Source organism: Ranitomeya variabilis, chromosome 6 (genome assembly GCF_051348905.1).
Source record: "Ranitomeya variabilis isolate aRanVar5 chromosome 6, aRanVar5.hap1, whole genome shotgun sequence".
Lineage (NCBI taxonomy): Eukaryota > Metazoa > Chordata > Amphibia > Anura > Dendrobatidae > Ranitomeya > Ranitomeya variabilis.
The window spans coordinates 302450198-302469883 of record NC_135237.1 but is presented as its reverse complement, the minus strand read 5'-3'; the positions used below and the strand labels follow the sequence as shown (position 1 = coordinate 302469883).

Below are 19686 nucleotides of genomic sequence, written 5' to 3'. Positions count from 1 at the left end.
TTTTACATGCTGGTGGAGGGCTGGGATGGCTTTTCTGGAAAAAAAGTGTCGACTGGGTAGCTCGTAGCGTGGTACAACGTAGTCCATCAGGGCTTTGAAAGCTTTGCTTTCAACTAACCGGTAGGGCATCATCTCTAACGAGATTAGTCTAGCAATGTGGGCGTTCAAACCCTGCGCACGCGGATGCGAGGATGAGTACTTCCTTTTCCTAACGAGAGTCTCATGTAGGGTGAGCTGGACTGGAGAACTGCATAGGGTTGAACTAGCGGGGGTGCCGGTGGACATGGGTGACTGAGAGAGGGTTGGTGATGGTATTCTTGCTGTTGCCCTACATACAGTTTTTCCTACCATGAACCTGGTGATTCCATGACTGCTTTGGCCTTGCAACCAAACCGCCACATTACCTGCAGGTGGTGTGGTAAACGGTGGGCTTACAGTGAGGGAAAGGATGTCGTGTTGCTGACTAGCTTTATTGTGAGAGGGTGCTACAACGTTAAGGGACGTTTGGTAGTTTGTCCAGGCTTGCAAGTGCATGGTGGTTAAATGTCTATGCATGCAACTTGTATTTAGATTTTTAACATTCTGACCTCTGCTGAAGGTCCTTGAGCATTTCTTACAGATGACTTTGCACTGATCATTGGGATCTTGGTTAAAAAAATGCCAGACTGCACTCTTCCTACTATCGGATACCTTTTCATGCATTGCACACTGAGCTACTTTATCCGGACGGCCACGCTGTCCTACAACTGGTTTTGATTTTGCCACACGTTTTTGGCCAGATACGGGCCTGCCAGATGGAAACTTTTGTGATGTTGATGACTGCTGCGGCTCCTCCTCCTCCGCTTCAGAGCTACTGCCGCCTGCACCCTGTTCCCCCAATGGCTGCCAATCGGGGTCAACAACTGGATCATCTATGACCTCCTCTTCTATGTCCTGTGCACCTTCCTCTGGGTCACCGTGTAAGCCGGTGCTATAGCATTCGTGACGGGGCTCCATAGTCTCATCCGGGTCAGATTCTGGATCAGTACACTGCGAGGGCAATGTTCTGATCTGAGTCAAAGGAACAGCATAATAATCTGGCTGTGGCTGTGCATCTGTGCACTCCATGTCCGATTCATCTTGTAATGGGCATGGCCTGTTAACAATTTCCCTTTCTAACCCAGGCACGGTATGTGTAAAGAGCTCCATGGAGTAACCTGTTGTGTCGCCTGACGCATCCTTTACTGTTGTTCTGGGTGAAGGACACAAGGAAGCGACTTGTTCCTGACCGGGAGCATCCACTGACGATGCACTGCTCTGACATTTGGCACTTTCCAAGGAGGAGGCAAAAGAGCTAGAGGCAAAGTCAGCAACGGAAGCCAATACTTGTTCCTCCTGCTTCGGCTTCAAAAGCGGTTTTCCTACTCCCAGAAAAGGGAGCCTTCGATTCCTTGTGTAGCCAGACGATGACGCTGGCTCAACACCTCGAGACTTAGGGGCTATATTGCTTTTCCCATGACCACCTGATGCTCCACGACCACCACCACTACCATCATTACCAGCTGGCAATAAACGCCCATGGCCACGACCTCTTCCACCAGACTTCCTCATTCTTGGAAAAATGTTACCAAACTAACAACCATTATGTGGTCCTGTAAAACCAGGTAGAAGGTGTACGTGAACTTGTTGTGAATGTAAATCTCCCTTTTTATGTGTAGGAGAATGCAGGAAAAAAGCAGGCCCACTGTACTACACTACACAGTTTGATTGGCAGAAAGAGGCTGGCAGATATGGCACTAACAGGAGTGACGCAGATAAAAACACTGGCAATAGAAATGTCCCTCTTTATGTGTGGGAGAATGGAGGGAAAAATCAGGCCCACTGTATTACACTAGACAGTTTGATTGGCAGAAAGAGGCTGGCAGATATGACACTGACAAGACTGACGCAGATGCACACACTGGCAATAGAAATGTAACTTTTTTTTGTGTGGGAGAATGCAGTGAAAAATCAGGCCCACTGTATTACACTACACAGTTTGATTGGCAGAAAGAGGCTGGCAGATATGGCACTAACAGGAGTGACGCAGATAAAAACACTGGCAATAGAAATGTCCCTCTTTATGTGTGGGAGAATGCAGGGAAAAATCAGGCCCACTGTATTACACTAGACAATTTGATTGGCAGAAAGAGGCTGGCAGACATGACACTGACAGGACTGATGCAGATGCACACACTGGCAATAGAAATGTAACTTTTTTTGTGTTTTTGTGTCAGAGAATGCAGTGAAAAATCAGGCCCACTGTATTACACTACACTGTTTGATTGGCAGAAAGAGGCTGGCAGATATGGCACGAACAGGAGTGACGCATATAAAAACACTGGCAATAGAAATGTCCCTCTTTATGTGTGGGAGAATGCAGGCAAAAATCAGGCCCACTGTATTACACTAGAGAGTTTGATTGGCAGAAAGAGGCTGGCAGATATGGCACTAACAGGAGTGACGCAGATGCACACACTGGCAATAGAAATGTAACTTTTTTTGTGTGGGAGAATGCAGTGAAAAATCAGGCCCACTGTATTACACTACACAGTTTGATTGGCAGAAAGAGGCTGGCAGATATGGCACTAACAGGAGTGACGCAGATAAAAACACTGGCAATGGAAATGTCCATCTTTATGTGTGGGAGAATGCAGGGAAAAATCAGGCCCACTGTATTACACTACACAGTTTGATTGGCAGAAAGAGGCTGGCAGATATGACACTGACAGGATTGACGCAGATGCACATACTGGCAATAGAAATGTAACTTTTTTGTGTGGGAGAATGCAGGGAAAAATCAGGCCCACTGTATTACACAACACAGTTTGATTAGCAGAAAGAGGCTGGCAGATATGGCACTAGCCGGACTGACGCAGATGCACACACTGGCAAAAGAAATGTCCCTCTTTTTTTTTGATATGGGAAACAAGGGATTGAATCAGGCCCACTATATCACGGTATAGTTCCTGTGGCACAAAATGACTGACAGATACCACAGACAGCACTCGCACAGATGCACAGGTTTGGCAAGATTATTCTCCCTTTATTTTAATTTTTTGGGGGATATGTGAGACAAGTGATTTAATTTGGCCCACTGTTATACAGTAGGTTTTCTGTGGCAGAAAAACAAAGACAGATGCCACACACAGGAATGGCACTAATGCAGAAATCTAATGCCAATCTTAATCTCCCACTTTTATTTTTTTTTCTGGGAGAATTGTGAAGAAATCAGGCCCACTGTTATACAGTAGGTTTTCTGTGGCAGAAAAACAAAGACAGATGCCACACACAGGACTGGCACTAATGCAGATTTGCCAATCTTAATCTCCCACTTTTATTTTTTTTTCTGGGAGAATTGTGAAGAAATCAGGCCCACTGTTATACAGTAGGTTTTCTGTGGCAGAAAAAAAAAGCCACACACAGGACTGGCACTAATGCAGAATTGCCAATCTTAATCTCCCACTTTTATTTTTTTTTTCTGGGAGAATTGTGAAGAAATCAGGCCCACTGTTATACAGTAGGTTTTCTGTGGCAGAAAAAAAAAAAAGCCAAACACAGGACTGGCACTATTGCAGATTTGCCAATCTTAATCTCCCACTTTTATTTTTTTTTCTGGGAGAATTGTGAAGAAATCAGGCCCACTATTATACAGTAGGTTTTCTGTGGCAGAAAAAGAAAGACAGATGCCACACACAGGACTGGCACTGATGCAGATTTGACAATCTTAATCTCCCACTTTTATTTTTTTTTCTGGGAGAATTGTGAAGAAATCAGGCCCACTATTATACAGTAGGTTTTCTGTGGCAGAAAAAGAAAGACAGATGCCACACACAGGACTGGCACTGATGCAGATTTGACAATCTTAATCTCCCACTTTTATTTTTTTTTCTGGGAGAATTGTGAATAAATCTGAGCCACTGTATTAGAGTATATTTTCTGTGGCAAAAAGTGGCTGGAAGAGATATAACAAAAAAAAAAAAGGGACTGTACTACAATTACTATCTCCCTACAGTTATCTCAGAAAAGTATGTCAGGCAGCAATAAAAAGGACTGCTGCACACAAAAGTCAAAAGTGTGGACAAACAAACAAGATAGCTGTGCAGAAAGGTAGGAGCAACAGGATTTGTGCTTTGAAAAAAGCAGTTGGTTTGCATAGCGGCATACAAACAGCAATGCAACTATCAGGGAGCCTTATAACCTACAGAGCTGTTGCACAGAAATCTAGCCTCCACGGTCCCAAAAAGAAAAGGTGGTGTTGGACAGTGGAAATCACTACAGCACAAGCAGTTTGGGGGTTAATGTACCCTGCCTAACGCTATCCCTGCTACTGACGAAGTGGCAGCAACCTCTCCCTATGCTCAGTTCAGCAGCAGTAAGATGGCGGTCGGCGGGAACAACCCTTTATAGCCCCTGTGACACCGCAGAAAGCAAGCCAATCACTGCCATGCCCTTCTTTAAGATGTTGGGGACCAGGACCTATGTCATCACGCTGCCCACACTCTGCGTGCACCTTCATTGGCTGAGAAATGGCGCTTTAAGCGTCATAGGAAACACGACTTTGGCGCGAAGATCGTGTACCGCATGGCCGATCCCACGCTGGGATCGGGTCGGGTTTCATGAAACCCGACTTTACCAAAAGTTGGCGACTTATGAAAATGATCGATCCGTTTCGCTCAACCCTACTGGCCATTCATCAATGCATTTAAAATTAATGCAAGTTCAGTAGAGATGTGCGGATCAGGTTACATTCAAATTGGCCTGTTTGCACAAATTTTCCTGAAAATTTTAAGTCACAAAAAAAGTAGTTATCCTCAAGCTAGTGTCCCTTACCATGCTCTGGGGTCTCTAATCATGCAAAAGCATAATAAACGTAAAGTGTAAAACAATTTAAAAAAATTAAAGAAACCCCTTTATACTCACCTCACTGCTCATCTCTCTGGCCTCACTGTCCCTCACCATCACTCATTTATTTTTCACTGCATGTTTTCACCATGCTGAAGGCCTGGGAGGGTTTTGTGCAGGCAAGTAAAAGGTCACAACATCATAATGTTACCATGTGCAGAATTCTCATGGGTTTCATCAAAGCCAGAAGTCCCAGACTAGCATGAGAGACCCAGGGATTTAAGTGTGAATGGTTGTGCTTGGAAAAAAAAGCGAGTACTGAACGAGTGAAAGTGAAGAATGGAGGTGAGGGAGAGGTGAGGGTTGAGCATAAGGATATTTTTATTTTTTAACATTTCAATGGTTCTTTACAGTTCAGAAAAATAGCGGCCAGCAGTCAGAATTTTTGCTGAATCCACGAGGAAGTGAATTACAAAAAAAGTGACATTTTGGTGAATTCAGATTCTTGTAAAGTTTGAGAATTATTTAACTGCACTTTAATATATTTGCTCATTTCTAATGATCAGTTTTACAGCTATTGTTCATAAAGAAAAAAGTGTTAAAATAAGTCAACAGAAACCTGACTAATCCTTTAAATCCTTTCTGACATTTGATGTACTATCTTGTCCATGTGGGCTGGGCCCCTCTGACCATGGACAGGATAGAACGTCATAGCTGATTGGCCGCACACATGAGAGGTCGATCGGGGCTATGTGTCAGCTGATTGTCACAGCTGACAACCGACACAAAGTGCCAGGAGCGGTCACGTACCGCTTCCGGTACTTTAACGCCCGGAACACTGCAATCAAACATGATCACATCATTTCAGAGCCGGCACAGGGGCTGACAGCCCCTCTGCCGTTGAAACAGAGACCCCGCAGCATGCTCGGTGGTTCCAATCGCTGCCATGGATACCCGATGTCGTCATGATAACATCCGGGTCTCCAGAGCTTAGAGACTTCCTGTCATGCATAGCGCATGTCAGACAGTCTCCATGGTTAGTGTACAGAAGCTGCAGTGCTGACAGCCTCTATAGCATGCCGATCTGCACACTATAGAAGCGATCAATCTGCAGAAAAATGAGTGTCCCATAGTGGAAAAAAAGTGTAAAACTAAGAATGAAATGCATACCGTATTTTTCGGACTATAAGACGCACCGGACTATAAGACGCACCCAGGTTTTGAGGTGGAAAATAGGGAAAAAAAATATTTGAAGCAAAAAAGGTGGTAAAATATTTAATAACATACTATTATACATGGTGTTATTATATATAATAATATGTTATTATGTTGGAAGCTACGGGACCAGTGTGGTGGCTGTAAAGTACTATATGAAGATGCTGGAGGGTGAGTATAAGAATGGGGGCACAGGGCTTATGTTTAAAGCACCACTCCAGCACTGAAAAATAACACTGGAGTGCTGCTTTAAGAACCCATGGGAGAACTATAACTCCCAGCATGTCCTGCAGATCCTATGGCATGCTGGGAGTTATAGTTCACCACAGGAGTGGCAGAGTGCTTTATTGTGTGTTGTAAAGACTAACCTTTTAATTGTGGCAGCCAGCCAGCTGTGGTGAGGTGAAATGCTGGAGCATCCCATCCCATGACACACTTGTTGCCTCTCCACAGCACAGGAGGAAGCCAGCAGATTGCAGTGTGGTGTCTATAGGACTTGTGATGACATCAGAAGAGAGAAGGCTCTGTGCTGCCATGTGATGCTCCAGCCCACCCACTCCTGACATCACACAGGTCCTTCTGCTGGAGCACTCAGCATCTAGCACAGCCCCGGCAGGCAGGTATGCAGCAATCTTGTCCCCTCTGGCCCCTGCTGCTGCCCCCTCCTCCACCAGACACACAGATCTCACCAGCTGCTGCAGGAATCCAGCACTGGGGAAACCATGTGTGTCCCTGTGAAGGAGTATTCATTTGCTGCTCCCTGCTCACCTCTCAGCTGACAGGTGGGCAGGGAAGCAGCTAATGAATATTCACTGCACTTTAATGATCAGGACCATGTGGTTTCCCCATGGCTGATTCCTTAAGCCTGGCAGGGACATTTTTCTGCCTCCTGCCTCCCAGTGCAATCCCACTCGCTGCTACCCCTCCGCACGTTACATCCCTACCATAAGACGCACCCACACTTTCCTTCCAAATTTGGAGGAAAAAAGTGAGTCTTATGGTCAGAAAAATACGGAATTTCTTTAAATAATTTCAAAAATATTATGATGATAAAAATGATAAAAAATAATAAGAAAAAAAACAGTATTTATTCCGTCAATAAATAAATATTTGAATTTAAAATAAAAATCAAAACAATAAAAGTATACATATTTGGAATTGCTGCATCGGTAATGACCCGACCTATAAAACTGTTCCACTGGTTAACCCCTTTAGTGAACACTATTAAAAAAAGCCAAAAAATGCTTTATTATCATACCACCGAAAAAAAGGTGTAATAAAACAAGATCAAAAAGACGGATATAATTAAACATAGTACCACTGAAAACGTCATCTTGTCCCGCAAAAAATAGCCATCACATAGCTCCACCACCAGAAAAATAAAAAAGTTATAGCTCTTAGAATAAAGGGATGCAAAAATAATTATTTTTTATATAAAATACTTTTTATTGTATAAAAGCGCCAAAACAAAAAAAAAGATATAAATGAAGTATCTCTGTCATCATACTGACCTGAATAATAGAACTGCTTTATTAATTTTACCACACGTGGAACGGTGTAAACGCCCCCCCCCAAAAAAAAAAGAATTAATGAATTGCTGGTTATTGTTTATTCTGCCTCCCAAAAATCGAAATAAAAAGTGATCACAAAATGTAATGTGCCCGAAAATGGTACCAATAAAAACATCAAAATAAAGAACAAGACCTCACATGACTCTGTGGGTCAAAATATGGAAAAATTATAGCTCACAAAAAGTGCTGAGGCAAAAACTATTTTTTGCAATAAAAAGCATCTTTTAGTGTGTGACAGCTGCCAAATCTAAAAACCCGCTATAAAAAACAGCTATAAATAATAAATCAAACCCCCTTTTTCACTCCCTTAGTTAAGGAAAAATAATAAAATAAAAAAAGTATTTCTATTTTCCCTTTAGGGTTAGGCTTAGGGTTAGGGTTGGGGCTAAAGTTAGAGTTAGGGTTGAGGCTAAAGATAGGGTTATGGGATTGGGATTGGGGTTAGGGTTGGGGTTAGGGTTAAGGGTGTGTTAGGGTTAGGTTTGTGGTTAGGGTTATGGTTAGGGTTGGGATTAGGGTTAGGGATGTGTTGGGGTTAGGGTTGGAGTTAGAATTTGGGGTTTCCACTGTTTAGGCACATCAGGGTGTTAGGGCTGGCGGAACGCACTAAATAATAAAAAGAGAGATATGAGGTACGTTTGCAGCCCGGGGTCCACTGTGCAGAGATGGAACCTGCTGCTAAGTAATGCCAGCACAAGATGGTGGATGAACGCTTGCGCACACATGGGTTTGACTTTGCCCAGTGTGAATGGAAGTGAACTTTGTTGCTTCACAGTCACAAAAGGAACACTGTGCCCTGTTAGCCGTCACAGAGTGCAGCTGGTAGACGCTGGTGGGATCCCTATGATTCACCCCCACTATACTGGTGATGGGACTCAGTGTGACCCTCGGTGGCTTTTGAGCTAGCGCCTGAGGATGCCCTGAGTCAGATGCTGAGTCCAAGCAGGAATTCCCACCCTACACTGACCGGTGGTATAAACATGGCTGTGCAACCTAGATATGGTACAGATGGTTTGCTCCACTCATCCGAATACCCAATCAGCAAAAGGGATGGGGACCATTGAGGAGCTTTCACCAGTCTCAAACACACAGCACTCACACACCTAGTCAGGTCGATACTAGCACATTGCCGAGAGGCCATGCAAGGCTTTTATTGGTGTAGCCTTGTGGGACCATCCTAGTGGTCCAATCAGAGCCGCTACAAGACCTGAGCATGTGACCTCCGACCTCCAATGAGAGGTCATCCCATGGGCATGCTCAGTAGATGAAAAGCAGGATTTAGTCCCTGGAACTTCTGCTCTTTGCTGATCAATGCTGGTTATAAAGGCTGAACCTGGGATGGCAGCTATAACCAGATGCACAGTATCAGCTTGAGCCAGACGCTGGGACCGACGTCTCTGCTGAGAAGACTCCACTGTGGCCGGAGAAGAATTAAAGACTGCAGAGGACATGGTTTGAGATTCCCCCTGGGCAGCAGCAGGAACTTGACACCTAACATTACTCCATTTCTAGGGCACCCCTCCTTGGGCCTCACTACTCTCAAAGGCAGCAATGAGCCGAGGAGCCCGAATGTGCTCAATAGGCTCCCAGGTCCTGCCCTCTGGGCCATGACCCTTCCAATCCAACATATATTGCTTTTTGCCACATACCATCTTACAGCCAACAATAGCGTTTACCTCGTAATCATCCGTGGACGATCTTGATCCTGGCAGATGACTCGGAAAAACTAGACATGTGAACAGGTTTTAGGAGGGACACATGAAAGGTGTCAGTGATATCTAGATGTGGAGGAAGGGCCAACCTATAGAACACAGGGTTGACTTGTTCCAGGACCTGCATTTACTAGCATGCGCTGACATCTTAACATACCCAGTCAAGTTTATACTAGCTCATGGCCGAGCAACCATGCGAGCCTTTTATAGATGTAGCCTTCCTAGTGGTCCAATCTGAGCCGATACATGACCTGAGCATGTGACCTCAGACCTCCAATGAAAGGTCGTCCCACAGGCATGCTCAGTAGATGAAAAGCAGGACTTAGTGCCTGGAATGTCTGCACGCCTCTAATCAATGCTGGTCACAAAGGCTGAACCTGGGATGACAGCTGTAACAAGATGCACAGTATCATCTTGAGCAAGATGCTGGGACCAACGTCTCTGCTGAGCAGACTCCACTAAGGCCGGGGAAGAATGGGAGATGGCAGAGGACATAGTTCAAGATTCCCCCTATGCAGCGGCAGGAAATTGTCACCTAACACAGGGGCTCTCCAAACATAACATTGCGTCCGATCTCAATTCCAGCCAATTTTACATGGAAAAGTCAAACTGCTCTCCTTCCCTTATGAGCTCTGCCATGCGCCCAGTCAGTGGTTTACCCCCATTTATTTAGTATAAGCATACTCAGGCCAATTTGCACAACAACTTTTGGGGTCCAATTTCTCCTATTACCTTTGGGAAAAGAAAAAATTGGGGGCAAAAAGATCATTTTTGTGAAAAAAATATGATTTTAGATATTTACGACTCTACATTATAAAATTTTGTGAAGCACTTGGGGTTCAAAGTGCTCACCACACATCTAGATAAGTTCCTTAGGGGGTCTACTTTCAAAATGGTGTCATTTGTGGTCAGTTTCCACTGTTTAGACACATCAGGGGTTCTCCAAACATGACATGGCATCCTATCTCAATTCCAGCTAATTTTGCATTGAAAAGTCAAACAACGCTCCTTCCATTCCAAGCTCTAACATGTGCCCAAACCTGTGGTTTACCCCCACATATGGGGTATCGGCGTATTCAGGACAAATTGTACAGCAACATTTGTGGTCCAATTTCTCCTTTTATCCTTGGTAAAATAAAACAAATTGGATCTGAAGTAATTTTTTTGTGAAAAAGTTAAATGCTAATTTTTGTAAAACATTCCAAAAATTCCTGTGAAGCACCTGAAGGGTTAATAAACTTCTTGAATGTGGTTTTTAGCACCTTGAGGAGTGCATTTCTTAGAATGGTGTCACCTTTGGGTATTTTCTATCATATAGACCCCTCAATGTGACTTCAAATGAGATGCGGTCCCTAAAAAAACAAATGGTGTTGTAAAAATGAGAAATCGCTGGACAAATTTTACCCTTATAACTCCCTAACAAAAAAAAAAATGTTGGTTCCAAAATTGTGCTGATGTAAAGTAGACATGTGGGAAAAGTTACTTATTAAGTATTTTGTGTGACATATCTGGGTGATTTAAGGGCATGAAAATTCAAAGTTGGAAAATTGAGAAATTTTCAACAGTTTCGCCAAATTTCCAATTTTTTCACAAGTAAACTCAAGTCATATCACAGAACTTTTATGCCTATCATGAAGAACAATATGTCTCTATTAAACTTTGTCAGAATAACCAGGATCTGTTGAAGCGTTCCACAGTTAAAACTTCATAAAGGGACAGTGGTCAGAATTGCAAAAATTGACCTCGTCATTAACATGCAAATCACCCTTGGGGTTAAAGAGGTTAAAAATCAGTAAAGGAAAAAAGTACTGTAATTATCTTTACATCTTTGTAAAAAAAGAATCATGATGACAAATATTAACAGAGACTATGACGGATTCCTAGCAGTTCCCGCCGCTGCACAGGGGGAATCTCGAACCATTTCCGCTGCGGTCTCCTATTCTCCTCCAGCCACAGTGGAGCCTGCTCAGCAGAGATGTCGGTCCCAGCGTCTGGCTCGAACTGATACTGTGTCAATGGTTATTGCTGTCCTTCCAGGCTCAGCCACTGAAACCAGCACTGATCAGTGGTGAGCAGGCGTCACTGGGAATAAGTCCTGCTTTTCTTCTTCTGAGCATGCCCAAGGGGCGACCTCTCATTGGATGTCGGGGGTCACATGCTCAGGTCCTGTATCAGCTCCTATTGGACCACTAGGAAGGTCCTGCAGAGCTTCCGCTATAAAAGGTTTGCATGCGCTAGTTTAAACTTATTATTGTGTGTGTGTGTGTGTGTGGATGTATGCCTGTGGATGTATGAAAGCTCTGAATCATTCCCATCCCTAGTGTTGTTGACTGTTCGCGAATGGTGGACGCTACATAGCGCATGACAGTGTTATCCCGCACAGCTTGCACACGATATAGCGTCTGATAGCAGTGACCGCCAGTGTGGTGCTGTGCGCTAATAGAGCGCTTTCCTGACCCAAGTCTGGGTGGTTAGTGGCGTCCGCCAGAGTGGCACTACACGCACTCTTGTGCAAGAAAATGTTTAGTTCTGTTAATCTCTGACACTCCAGTAGTGGTGTCGAGTGCAAGAGGTCTAGAGCAGTGTTTCTCAACTCCAGTCCTCAAGACCCACCAACAGGCCAAGTATTCAGGATTTCCTTAGGTGATGGAATTAATGCGGAAGCAGGTGATTAAATTATCACCTGTGAAATACTAAGAGATCCTGAAAACTTGACCTGTTTGTGGGTCTTGAGGACCGGAGTTGAGAAGCACTGGTCTAGAGGAACTCTTTCCCTGAGCCTTGGGACAGAGTTCTGTGACTCTTTGCTTGCACTCTTTGTGCGGTACCCCTGCCCTGTGACACAACAGGGTTCGTTTCCTTCATACCGGGTGAAGCTAACCCGTGTGTGTATCCATATTATACAACCATATTAAAAAAAAATATATGTAGCAACTGCATTGTGACAGGTAAATAACTGCGGTATTTTGCCATTTTGTATTGCTGGTTTGTGGTTAAATCATTTATAACGGCACAGCCTGTCACGTTTAATTGCAGAAAATAGTTCATTTTCCCATATACCTTTAAAGGATATTTAAAACAGACTTAGATTTGGATATTTAGCATTGATTATGGTTTATGGAACTAATAACAGAGATGTCTGCAAGTTGGAGATGTGGGATCTGTTAGTATCAGTAAATATGTGTTGCATCTGATTCCCTGGGCATGCGCCTCCTGCACAGCATTCTTTTAGATATGGCTCTTTATGTCACTCTGTTCACCTGTGTTTGATGATTTTAATAATAAAGTTATATATTTCTTGATACCATAACCGACCTAGTATCACCCCTTTGAGTTTTTGCTATTATACCGCCATGTAGTCCATCATTACTCAGCAGCAGGTTCCATCTCTGCACGGCGGACCCCGGGCTGCGAACGCACCTTATACGATCCTTATAATTTTTTGGTGCATTCCGCTAGCCCTAACATTATACAGTACTAGAGCCAGGGTCTGGCTAGTAATGGCGGATGAACAGCGACTGCAGCGGTACATCCAGCAGCTGGAGGGCAGGTTGGTGGCTCTCGAGCGCAAAACCTCGACTGTGGTTGTTACCGCAGTAGCTGTTCAGGCTGCTAGCGCTGCAGCTAGTTTGTCCACTGCCACCCCTGTTCCAACCTTATCCCGCCTCCTGCTGCCAGAAAAGTACTCTGGCGATAGCAAGTCATGCAGGGGATTTGTGAACCAGTGTGCGATACATCTTGAGCTTCTGGCTGCACATTTCCCCTCAGAGCCGGTTAAAGTGAGATTAATAATATCCCTCTTGTCAGACAGGGCATTGGAGTGGGCTACACCGATGTGGGAGCGTGACGATCATGTGGTGCAGAGTGCTCTGCGGTTCCTGAGAACTCTGAAACAGGTCTTTTTGGGACCTCAATTCACCCATGATACGGTGCTCCAACTGCTGGCACTGACACAGGGCTCATCCTTGGTCAGCCATTTTTCCGTCCACTTCCAGACTTTAGCATCTGAGCTGGAGTAGACAGATAAAGCCCTCATCACTGTATTTTGGAGGGGGCTGGCTGACCATGTGAAGGACGCTTTGGGCACTAGGGAGATTCTTGCCACACAGGAGTTAATAGCTGTATCAACTCGCATCAACCTTCGTTTTAACGAGTGAAGGTTGGAGCAAGCCCAGTGTAAGCAGAGGCTTCAGCTAGCTCCCACATTCGCCATACCTCTGGAATCCCCGGTCCAGGTGTCAGCGCAGAGGCCATGGAGGTGTCACGAGTGGGATCTAAGTCTCGGATCGGTCGTGCATTCAAGGTCTGTCACATCTGCCGGCGGTCAGGACAACCTGCCTTTAGATGTTCCCAGTGGTTGGGAAAACGTCGGCATCTAGTGGATGTAGGAGGAGGTACAGTAGACTCGGCGATGTTTTCTTCTAAACTGTCCTTCAAAGGGATAATCACATTTGGCCCATGCACACTCAAAGTCAAGCTGTGTGTGGATTCTGGGGCAGAGGGAAATTTTATGTCCTGTGTCTTCGCCCAACGCCATGCAATACCCCTGGTGATGCTCGCCAAGCCAGTGACTATACGAGTGGTGAATGGGTCGACTCTGCCCTCACAAATAACACACCAGACCATCCCATTTACTTTATCCATGTCTCCATCCCATCAGGAGATTATCTCCCTGCTATTCATTCTCAAGAAAATTGAAGAGGTTCTGTTCGGGATACCATGGCTATGCTACCACTCTCCTCATATAGAGTGGTCCTCTGGGAGAATTCTGGGATCGAGTGAATCTTGTGAGGGTAGATGTCTGAGGGAGTGCGTTCAGTTTGCTACTACTGAAGTACCCGCAGATCTTTCTTCTCTCCCCAAGCACTATTGGCCCTATGCGGACGTGTTCTCCAAGAGGTCTGCGGAGACACTTCTGCCCCACCGCCCCTATGACTGTCCTTTTGACCTCTTGCCTGGTGCAGAGCCTCCTAGGGGTCAAGTCTATCTCCTATCTCTCCCGGAGATGGAGGAGATGACCCAATACATTTAGGAGAGTCTGGCAAGAGGATTCATTAGGAAGTCAGTGTCATCTGCAGGGGCGGGTTTCTTCTTCGTGCAGAAGAAGAATGGAGACTACGTCCATGCATAGATTACAGGGGTCTTAACTCAATTACCGTTAAGAACAAATACCCTCTGCCTCTGATATCTGAGCTATTCGATAGGTTGCGGAGAGCGAGGGTATTTGCTAAGCTTGATCTGTGGGGTGCTTACAACCTGATTCGCAGCCGTGAGGGGGACGAATGGAAGACGGCATTTAACACCAGGGATGGACACTATGAATACGTGGTGATGCCCTTCGGGCTCTGTAATGCTTCTGCCTTTTTCCAAGACTTTGTGAATGATATCTTGTGGGATATGCTCACCACCTCGGTCGTAGTCTATCTGGATAATATTCTCATCTACTCTCCAAATATAGATTCACACCGGAGAGATGTTTGCAAAGTTTTTGACCTCCTATTGACAAACTCCCTCTATGCCAAGTTGGAGAAGTGTGTGTTTGAGCAGGAGTCCTTGCCTTTACTTGGCTAAATCATCTCCACCCAGGAATTGGCTATTGATCCTGCCAAGCTACAGGCTGTGATGGACTGGCAGGAACCCCATTCTCTCAAAGCGGTGCAGCGCTTTAAATGGTTCATTAACTATTATCGCCAGTTCATTCCCTTCTCAACTTTGGTAGCTCCCTTGGTAGCCCTCACCAATGAGGGAGCAAATCCCAAACTGTGGTTGGGGGAGGTCTCCAAGGCCTTCCTCTCTATTAAGTCTTATTTTACTAGCGCTGCCATCCTTCATCGCCCCGATGTAGATAAACCATTTATAATGGAGGTGGATGCCTCATCCATCGGTGCTGGAGCAGTCCTATTCCTAAAAGATGCTCAAGGTCGGAAGCATCCTTGCTTCTTTTTCTCCAAGACATTCACACCGGCGGCGAGGAATTATTCCATCGGGGACAGGGAGTTGCTAGCTATGAAGTTGGCCTTCTCGGAGTGGAGACACCTCCTGGAGGGGGCTCATTTTCCCTTTCAAGTGTATATTGACCACAAAAAATTGCATTATTTACAGAGTACCCAGCGGCTAAACTCTCACCAGGCTAGATAGTCCTTGTTCTTCTCCCGCTTCCACTTCACCCTCCATTATCTTTCCGGGGAGAAGAACATCCATGCCAATGCTCTCTCCCACTCCGTAGGTGTCATCAGTAAAGGAGGAAGAGGAGCCTCGGTTAATTGTCCCATCGGAGAGCCTGAGGACCATGGCCCCGGTTTCGCTAGAGTCTCTGACCCCAGGCAAGACCTTTGTGCCATCTAATTTGTGACCAGAGGTTTTTTCTTGGACTCACTCATCCAGGGTGGGTGAACATTTTGGAACCAAAAGGACATCTGAGCTTCTAGCGAGGATGTACTGGTGGCCGCACATGGCCCATGACGTTGGAGACTATATTCGGGCATGTGTCTCCTGTGCCAAGAATAAGTCTCCTCGACAACAGCATGCTGGGCTACCTTACCCCCTGCTGGTGGGGGATAGGCCCTGAGAAATGGTCAGGATGAACTTTGTGGTGGGCTTACCCATGTCCCATAGCTGCACCATTATTTGTGTAGTTACCGACCATTTTTCCAAAATGGTGCACTTGGTGCATCTTCTGCGACTACCTTCTGCAAGGGCCTTGGTGGCGTTGTTTATTAAGCACGTTTTCCACCTACACGGTATGCCAGACAAAATTTTCAGTGACCGGGGTCCCCAGTTTGCGTCTCGGTTCTAGAGAGAGCTTTGTCGTCTTCTCAGCATCGAGCAGAATCTCTCTTCAGCATACCTTCCCAAGACAAATGGGTTGGTAGGGAGGGACAACCAGACCCTGGTCACATACCTGCGACATTTTGTCTCAGTTAGACAGGATGACTGGGCATCCTTGCTACCATGGGTGGAGTTTGCGCTGAATAACACCGTAGCTGACTCCACTGGGCAGACCCCATTCCTCTTTAATTACGGCCAACATCCACCAGTTCCTGTACTCATGCCTGTGTCTTCCGTTGACTCCAGGGTGGCATACTGGGTTGTGGAGGCACGTGACATTTGGGATCCCACCCAGGATGCTATCCAGGCCTCCAAGGAGAGAATGAGGGCCTCCGCCAATGCACATTGGCACCCCGCTCCGACCTTTGCTTCTGGCGATTTAGTGTGGCTCTCCGCCCGTAATATCAGGCTCCGAGTTGAGTCCACAAAGTTTGCGCCTCGCTAACTAGGTCCCTTCAAGGTCCTGGAACAGGTTAATCCTGTGGTCTACCGTCTGGCCCTTTCTCCATGCCTAGGCATCACCGACACATTTCATGTGTTTCTCCTAAAGCCCATCCACATGTCCCGGTTTTCCGAGTCATCTGCCGGGACATCGAGCTCGTCCACAGACAAATACAAGATGAATGCCATCATGTGGTGTAAGGTGGTACGTGGCAAAAATTTATTTTTGGTGGATTGGAAGGGTCATGGCCCAGAGGATAGGTCCTGGGAGCCTGTTGAGCACATTTGGACTCCGCAGCTCATTGCTGCCTTTGAGCGTAGCAAGGCCTAAGGAGGGGAGCCCTAGGAGTGAGTGTAATGTTAGGTGTCGAATTCCCACCACTTCGCAGGCGGGATCTCGAACCATCTCCTCTGCGGTCTCCCATTCTTCTGCAGCTGCAGTGGAGCCTGCTCAGCAGAGACGTCAGTCCCAGCATCTGACTCGAGCTGACACTGTGCGGCTGGTTACTGCTGTCCTTCCAGGCTCAGCCATTGTAACCAGTACTGATCAGCAGTGAGCAGGCGTCCCTGGGACTAAGTCCTGCTTTTCTTCTTTTGAGCATTCCCAAGGGACGACCTCTCATTGGAGGTCGGGGGTCACATGCTCAGGTCCTGTAGCAGCTTCTGTTGAACCACTAGGAAGGACCTGGAGAGCTTCCACTATAAAAGGTTCACATGCGCTAGTATAAACTTATTATTGTGTGTTTGTGGATGTATGCCTGTAGATGGATGAAAGCTCTGAATCATTCCCATCCCTAGTGTTTTTAACTATTCACGAATGGTGGAAGCTGCCTAGTGCCTGACAGCACTATCCCGCACAGCTATCACACGATACAGAGTCTGATAGCAGTGACCGCCAGTGCGATGCCATGTGCTAATAGAGAGTTTTCCTGATGCAAGTCTAGGTGGTTAGTGGCATCCACCAGAGCGGCACTGCAGGCACTCTTGTGCAAGGAAATTATTAGTTCTGTTAATCTCTGACACCCCACTAGTGGTGTCGAGCGCAATGGGTCTAGAGGGACTCTTTCCCTGAGTCTTGGGACAGAATTCTGTGACTCTTTGCTTGCGCTCTTTGTGCGGTACCGCGGCCCTTGACGCAACAGGGTTCGCTTCCTTCATACCGGGTGAAGCTAACCCATGTGTATATCCACAATATACCTCCATATAGTCCGTCATTACTAAGCAGCAGGTTCCATCACTGCACAGTGGACCCCGGGCTGCGAACGCACCTTATACCATACTTATAATTATTTGGTGCGTTCCGCTAGCCCTAAAACATACTTCACCCATAGGCTTACACACTGGAATATATTTTTTGCTAAATGTATTGGAAATACTATCCTTGCAAATGACAAAAAGACACTTTTTTATTATTTATCTGACATTGAGGGCCTATGGATATAAAAGAATGTACACCAAAGCAAACATGGACTTAAACTATACATACATTAAATGCATAAAAGTTGTCATATTGCTTTCAATGGAGTTAAATTATTTTCCGAAATTTTCCTTACATTTCCGTAATAGCTAGATAGATCAAGAATTATGCTATATGCAAACTCTCTGCTTTAAATGTCCAGGGGATACTCAGAGGATTTATTTATTCATTTGTGTGCTTTAAATGCCTGATAAGTAAAACCTGCATCTATCAGCATCTAAATACATTTGTACATACCCATTGCACATATACTGTACATACATATATCAGACAAATGAATATGTGCATTAAATATAAATTTACTATTCCTGTTAAAAATTGTTTTCTGGTCATCTAACATCTAAGCAGTCCAGGACATGTTAAAGCAATCACAATTTTTATTGAAAAGTCAGCTATGCAGTGAGCACAGGTCAGGACTTCCTTCCATTCCTCTGAGCTTGGACAGCTCAGACTCTGCTTCTACCAATTAAATGTTCATTCAAATTGTCTCTTCAGAAAGAAAGAGGGCTAGAACTCTAGTGCCACCTAGAGTAGCAATCCTAGAAGTCAATATTGATCCTTTAACAAGCCTTGCTAAATGACTTGGAATAAAAGCCAAAACCAGTTTTCAGACACTGTGTTTCAGGGAATTGCCCCTCGTCAGTGCAAAGTGTGATATCTAGTTTGGCTTGGTGAGAGGTGTCTGACTGGGATCCAAGAGGTAACGTTTCTCATTGCTGAGAATGACATGTCAAACTTGAAATGCCGAGGTGAGGAGACTTTAAGGCCATGTTCACACTTTGCGGGTGACCTCTGCGGGTTCTCCCGCAGCAGATTTGATAAATCTGCAGGGCAAAACTGCTGTGGTTATCCCTTCAGATTTATTGCGGTTTGTTCCACGGTTTCCGCTGCGGGATTACTCCTATACTATTGATGCTGCATATGCAGCAATATGCAGCATCAATAGTAATGTTAAAATAAAAAAAAGTTTATATACTCACCCTCTGACGTCTCGATCTCCTCGGCGCTGCACCCGGCGGTCCTGTTCCAAAGATGATGTGCGAGAAGGACCCTTCGTGACGTCACGGTCATGTGACCGCGACGTCACCGCAGGTCCTGTTCGCACAGCAACTCTGACCGGCCGGCCGCGTGCGGTGCTGAGAGGTGAGTATAACATGATTTTTTATTTTAATTCTTTTTTTTACCCCAAATATGGTTCCCAGGGCCTGGAGGAGAGTCTCCTCTCCTCCACCCCGGGTACCACCCGCACATTATCCGCTTACTTCCCGCAACGTGGGCACAGCCCCATGTGGGAAGTAAGCGGATCAATGTATTTCTATGTGTGCAGAATCGCAGCGATTCTACACAAAGAAGTGACATGCTGCGGGTTGTAAACCGCTGCGTTTCTGCGCGGTTTTTCCCACAGCATGTGAACAGTGGTTTGCGGTTTCCATAGGGTTTACATGTAAATGTAAACGCAATGGAAACTGCTGCGGACCCTCAGCATCAAAATCGCTGCGGTTCCGCGGTAAAAACCGCAAAGTGTGAACATGGCCTTATGCCGCAATGTTCCCCTGGTAAATATGCAAATTGTCTTTTC

At 45.5% G+C, this 19686-nt stretch overlaps 1 protein-coding gene across 3 annotated transcripts in view; it reads left to right on the top strand.

Moving 5' to 3' along the window:
• Positions 1–19686, top strand: part of LOC143782354 (cadherin-10-like) — a 1064733-nt gene that overhangs the window by 1008289 nt on the left and 36758 nt on the right. The gene's annotated exons all lie outside the window — the stretch shown is intronic.